Source organism: Rhinopithecus roxellana, chromosome 10, assembly GCF_007565055.1.
Source record: "Rhinopithecus roxellana isolate Shanxi Qingling chromosome 10, ASM756505v1, whole genome shotgun sequence".
NCBI classification, from domain to species: domain Eukaryota; kingdom Metazoa; phylum Chordata; class Mammalia; order Primates; family Cercopithecidae; genus Rhinopithecus; species Rhinopithecus roxellana.
The window spans coordinates 30163056-30169410 of record NC_044558.1 but is presented as its reverse complement, the minus strand read 5'-3'; positions in this window follow the sequence as shown (position 1 = coordinate 30169410).

The following is a 6355-nucleotide window of genomic DNA, read 5'->3' as shown; positions in this document are numbered from 1 at the left end:
GAACAACTGTGCATGACAATTGTTATGCTGTGTAGCCCTGTGCAATTCATTGAATTGTTTTTACAAATGAACCTCTTAATTTGTAAGGAAAGAATATTGATTAGGCAGACAAATACCACATTTATATTGATTAGGCAAACAAATACCATATTTACTGTGGTTTCCAAGCTCCTTCTCAACTAAGAAGTATGAAGGTACAATCTGAGATGATGAATACACATGTCAAACGCGGTACATTCAAAACTGAACTCCTGACCACCTGCCCCCACATTCAGGGAGCACCCCCATCTTAATTTGTGGCCACTCCACCCCTCCCCTTGCTTAAGCAATACACAGTGGAGTGATTCCCCTACTTCATGCGTTCTCTCACACCCACATCCCGTCTCTTAGGAAATTCTGTTGACTCAACCTTCAAGGTATAAACAGTAGCTGCGCACTTTGCACTGCTTCCATTGCTGTCATTTCAGTCCTTGCCATCATCTCCCACCTGAATCACCATGACAACTTCCTGCTGGTCTTCCTGATTCCAGGTCCCCCCTGCCTCCGCCCCGCCCCAATCTATCCTCAACACAGCAGCCGGTCTCCAAAAGGAGTTGCTGTCTTTAAAGCAACTCCTTTAAAAACATAAGCCAGACTGTGTCACTCCTCTGCTCAGAATGCTGTAATGACCCTTTAGAGTAAAAACAAAGATTCTTTTAAGAGACTTCAAGGCTTTCTGTGATCTATCTTTCTCTTACTCCTCTGCCACATGTCCTACGAGCCCCACTTAGCTCACACCCCTCCAACCACATTGGCCTCTGAGCTGTTTCTCAGGAACATTGGGTATGTCTACCTTAGGACATTTGAGCTAGCCTTCTCTCTGCTTAGGATACTTTCTTCGAGACAACTGCTGGGCTAATTCCTGCAGATCCTTCAGCACTTCGTTTGGATCTTGTTTTCACAGTATGGCCTACCCTATTTATTTTATTTAATATTTTCCTTTGTCCGTCAGTATTTATTAGCTTCCAACATGAATATCTGTGTCTGTATCTGCCCCCTGAACCAGCCCTTGTCTTTCTCTCTTCTGTGCTCCTTATTTTTCACTGTCTGTTTCCCTCTTCTGAATTATAAATTTCACAAGGGCAGAGATTTTAATCTGTTTTATTCATCGATGTGCCCCTACTTCCTAAAAAACTCAATAAATATTTGCTGAATAATTAAATAGGTGGGAAGGAGGAAAAAGTAATGTGTAGAGAGGAACTGAGAAACATTTAAGATGATTTATTGAGTACTGTTCTTACTTGTTTTCCCCTTTTATATAAGATTGGCAAAATGCAAGCCTCGGTTCTATCACCATTTCTTGTCTAGAAGTTACTCTTCAAATACCAGGAGTAGATGGTGAAATACAACCATCATATCACCCCTTGTGTGTAACTGGGCCAGAACAATAACAATAAGAAGAATAGGAAACAATAAAAGGTAGAAAAGAAAATAGCAAATTCTCTGAATGTCACTTCAGAGGCAAGTCAGTAGTTTTCCTACGCTTCAGGATTGACAAGATTCAGAAAGCACTACCCCAAAATATACTGCCTTGGCATACTGACGATTTTAAACAGAAGGAATTTGAGAAACAGCAGTTGCAAGAAGGACTCTCTGAGCTTCCCCTTAAGCAGATCATGAGACCCTCATGTGAGAGGTGCACTCCCTGTACCTGGAGGAAAGCATCCTGATCTCCGAAGATGGAGAGTTGCCAAGAGGAATCTGAAAGAACAGACTTTGCTAAATGACCCCCACTTTACAACACTTAGCCCTTTCTCCTATGATATCTCTTTGTGCTATCAAATTTTCCCACGACTCTCCACTCTTCATCACACCTAGCATAAAACCATTCAATATTAACAGTCTCTTCAGGTCTTTATTTCCTTAGGAAGGCTCCTGTGTCATGTGAAACTTATAGTAAATAAATTAGTGTGTTTTTCTCTTGACAATCTGTCTTTTGTCAGTCTAATTGACAAGACTCCATCCAATGAACCTAAGATGGGTAGGAAAGAAAAGGGTTTTTTCTTGCCCTAACAATCCAGTTCATCAAATATAAGTTCACATTTGTATTAGTTCTCAGGAAAACTGGTTTGGAGCCAGCCTATTAAAAAATTGCCTCAGCAGAAGTTAAAATTGATAATTTAAAAGACCAGTAAATTCAGCAAACATACACTGAGTGAGATATAAACAGTGTGTGAGTTGTGAGTGGGAAAAAAAAAAGACACTGTCTTTGCCCAGTAAGTGGTTATAATTGGGTAGGAGACACAAAGATGTAACAGCAATAATTACAATCTTCTGTAGAATGTGATAAATACTATACTAAAGGTACAAAAATGTCTAAAACAACAATAGGAAAGATTAATTGCGATACTTTGAGATATTCATTTTTAAAAATTTTGTTTTAAATATGTTTTTATTTCTTGCAAGATGCTTCAACTAAACTGACCTCAGTCAACAACAGAAAATTGCTATGAGTTTTGTTTTGTGTTATCAGACTCTATTCTCTTAGTTTCCCACTACCTCAGTTGTTTAAGCAATTTGCTTTGAAAGTACGAACTCCTGAACCCTAAAGCTTTAAGGAGTATGTTTAATCTAGTAATTACCCATAATCTAAAGTGCTAACAAGACTCAATTCAATTCATCTTATTATCTGAGGTTGAAATTAAACAGAAAATATAGTGTAGATCCCATAAAATGCAATTCTTGAAGCTACTGAAATATTGAATACTACTATCTGATTGAATTTCATTTAGATGATCACAGTTATAAATATACAACCAGAACAAAAATGATGATGAAATTCCTACACTAACATTCCCTATTTCAGTGAATAATAACATTAGAATCAGAAACTTGGAAATTATTGTGACACCTTTCTTTTCTTTCTCTCATCCAATAGTCAATCAATCACACAGTCTTTCCAGTAAATCCCTTGGTCTCTTTACTGTTATCCTAATCCAATCTACTACCCTATCTTTGTTTTTTCCATTGTAAAATTCTATTTTATTTTATTTTCAACTGTCAAATAATAATTGTATATATTTATGGGATACAATGTGATATTTCAAAATACATATATATTGTGGAGTGATAAAATCAGTAATTAGCACATACATCAACACAAATATTTATCATTTTTTGTGGTGAGAACATTTAACATTCTCTCAGCTATTTTGAAACATACAATATATTATTAATAACTATAGTCACCTTACTATCCAATAGAATGCCAGAAATTATTCCTTCTATTTAATTGTACCCCCTTACCTATTGATCAGTGTCTCCCTTATCCCTATTTACTCCCAACCCCCCATGTCTAGTAACCATTGTTCTACTCTTTACTTCTGTGAGTTCATCTTTTTTAGATTCCTTGTGTAAGTGAGACCATGTGGTGTTTGTTTCTCTGTGTTTACATTATTTCATTTAGCTTAATGCCCTCTAGGTTCATCTACATTGTCGCAAATGACAAAATTTTGTGTGTGTTTTTTTAAAAGGCTGAATAGTATTCCATTGTGTATGTGTGTATATATATATATATATATATATATCACACATTTTTAATCCATTCATTTGTTGATGGACATTTAGGTTGCTTCCATATCTTGGCTATTGTGAATAGTAGTGAGATTGCTTGGCTGTATGATAATTCTATTTTTCAGATTTTTGAGGAACATTCATACTATTTTTCAAAATGGCTATATTAATTTACAATACCACCAATAGGGTATAAGGGCTTCCTCTTATCCATGTCCTCACCAAAACTTGTTATCTTTCATCTTCTTTATAGTAGTCAATCTAACAGTCTGAGGTTTTTATCTCATTGTGATTTTATTTTGCAAAATAAAGCCACACTGACTTTGATGACTAGAGACGTAGAGCACTTAAAAATATGTCTGTTGGCCATTTCTGTGTCTTCCCTTGAAAAATGTCTACTCAAGTCCTTTGCCCATTTTTAATTAGGGTTATTTGTTTTCTTGTCAAATGCTTTTTCTTCATCACTTGAGATAATCATGTGGTCTTTTTCCTTTATTCTCATAATGCGGTGAATTGTATTTATTGATTTCTGTATGTTAAACCAACTTTTCATCCCAGGAATAAAACCCACTTGATCATGGTGAATGAATCTTTTAATGTACTGTCGAATATGGTTTGCCAATATTTTGTTGAGGATTTTTCAGCTATGTTCATCAGAGTAATTGGTCTTTAATATTCTCTCTTTCATTGTGAGGTCTTTGGGGTATTAGTGTAATACTAGCCTTGTAAAATGAGTTGGAAAGTAGTCCCTCCTCTTCAACTTTTGGAAGAGTTTGAAAAGGATTGGTATTAGTTCTTCCTTAAATATTTGGTAGAATTCAACTGCAAAGCCATATTTTTTAAATTACTGATTCAATCTCCTTGCTCATTACTGATCTATTCACATTTCCAAATTTTTCATGATTCAGTCTTGGTATGTTACAAATTTCTAGGAATTTATCTATTTCTTCAAGTTTGTCCAATTTGATGGCATGTAATTGCCTATAGTAGTTTCTTATGATCCTTTGTATTTCTGTGTTATCATTTATAACATCTCTTCTTTCATTTCTGATTTTTTTAAATTTGAGTCTTCTCTCTTCTTCCCTAATCTAATGAAGAATTTGTTCATTTTGTTTAGCTTTTCAAAAAATCAAGTCTTTGTTTTGTTTATCTTTTCTATTGTTCTAATCTCTATTTCATTTATTTCTGTTCTGATCTTTGTTATTTTCTTCCTTCTGCTAATTTTAAGTTTAGTTTGTTCTTCTTTGTCTACTTCCTTGATGTGTAATGTTAGGTTGTTTATTTGAGATCTTTCTTAATTTTTTTCCTCTATTTTTGATGCAGGCATTTATTGGTATAAACTTCTCTCTTAAAATGGCTGTTACTGCATCTCATAAGTTTTTATATTTTGTGTTTTCATTTTCATTTATCTCAGTATATTTTTAAATTTCCCCTTTACTTGCTTCTTTGACCCAGTAGTTGTTCAGGAGCATGTTGTTTAATTTCCATATACTTGTTAATATTCTGTGATTTCTCCTGTTATTAATTTCTAGGTTCATACCATTGTATCCCCACATATTACTTCGATGATTGCAATGGATTAATATCTGGTCATTCTAGATTGACTTTTGCTCTCCTATAAGTCTCCACATTGCAGCAAGAGTGATTCTTGTTTCAGTGTGTGGTTATTTTGGGACCCTGGGTGTTAAGAGTTGGATTACTCATGTTTCTCAGCTCATGGCACTCTATCTTCATCAGTCCATGCAATGTTTCCCTCTTACTTTGTATTATTTTTTCCCTGCACTGCCCATGAACATTCTTTTCTCCTCTCATTCTGCTTATTTATATAATTAGATGTACTTGCAAGAAATATGATTTTGCTTCAGTATGATGGATTTCAAAATAGAATATATGTTACTATGCAAATATTATACTCTTTATTTTACTTTATTTCCCTGAACATTGAATCTTAATATTGGCCTATGATGCTGTTTGAATATCTAGTTATTTTACCTGCTGTCTAGTTATTCACTAGGTATTTACTACACTTTTATTCATCATGCCATGAACATGAATTCTTTTGTTCAACATGTATTTATCAAGTACCAACTAATTGTCAGACAATTTTCTAGGCCATGGAGATAATAAGAGAAAATAAAATGGACACAAATTCAAGTCTCTTAGGAACTTACATTTTGGGGGTAGAAACAGATAATCAGATAAATAAGCAAAGTGTAAATTATGTTACATGGTACCAGTTACAGGAAAAAAAATTAAGCAGAAAAAAAATGTAAGAAGTGAGAATGGTCAGGGAATACTCTTGTGTTCTAAGAAGGTGACATTTAAGTTAAGACCCAAAGGACATGAGGGTGTGAGCTATATGAGTATTTGGAGGAAAAACATTTCAAATACAGAAAGGATAAATTAAAAACCTAAGGGAAGAGTGTACACATATGTTCAAGAAACAGCAAGGAGGCGAACATGGTAGAGTGAAGTAAAGAACAGGACAGGTGAGATTAGAGAAGAAATATGGAAAAGCATTTCTAGGGCTTTGTATTAATATATCACTTGAAGAAATTTAGCTTTCAGACTGAATTAGATGAGAAACCACTGAAGTATTTGAGTAGAGGAATAACATGATTAGATATGCGTTTCATCAGAATCTTTCATATTACTGTGTTGAAAATAAGCAAGGTAGAAGTAAGGAGACTATTTTAGAGTCTTGCAGCAGTCTTGTGAGAAAATGGTAGCTAAAACCAACATGATAGCAGTGGAGGTGGTAGGAAGTTATTTGACTTTTGATGTATTTATTTGAGATATATAT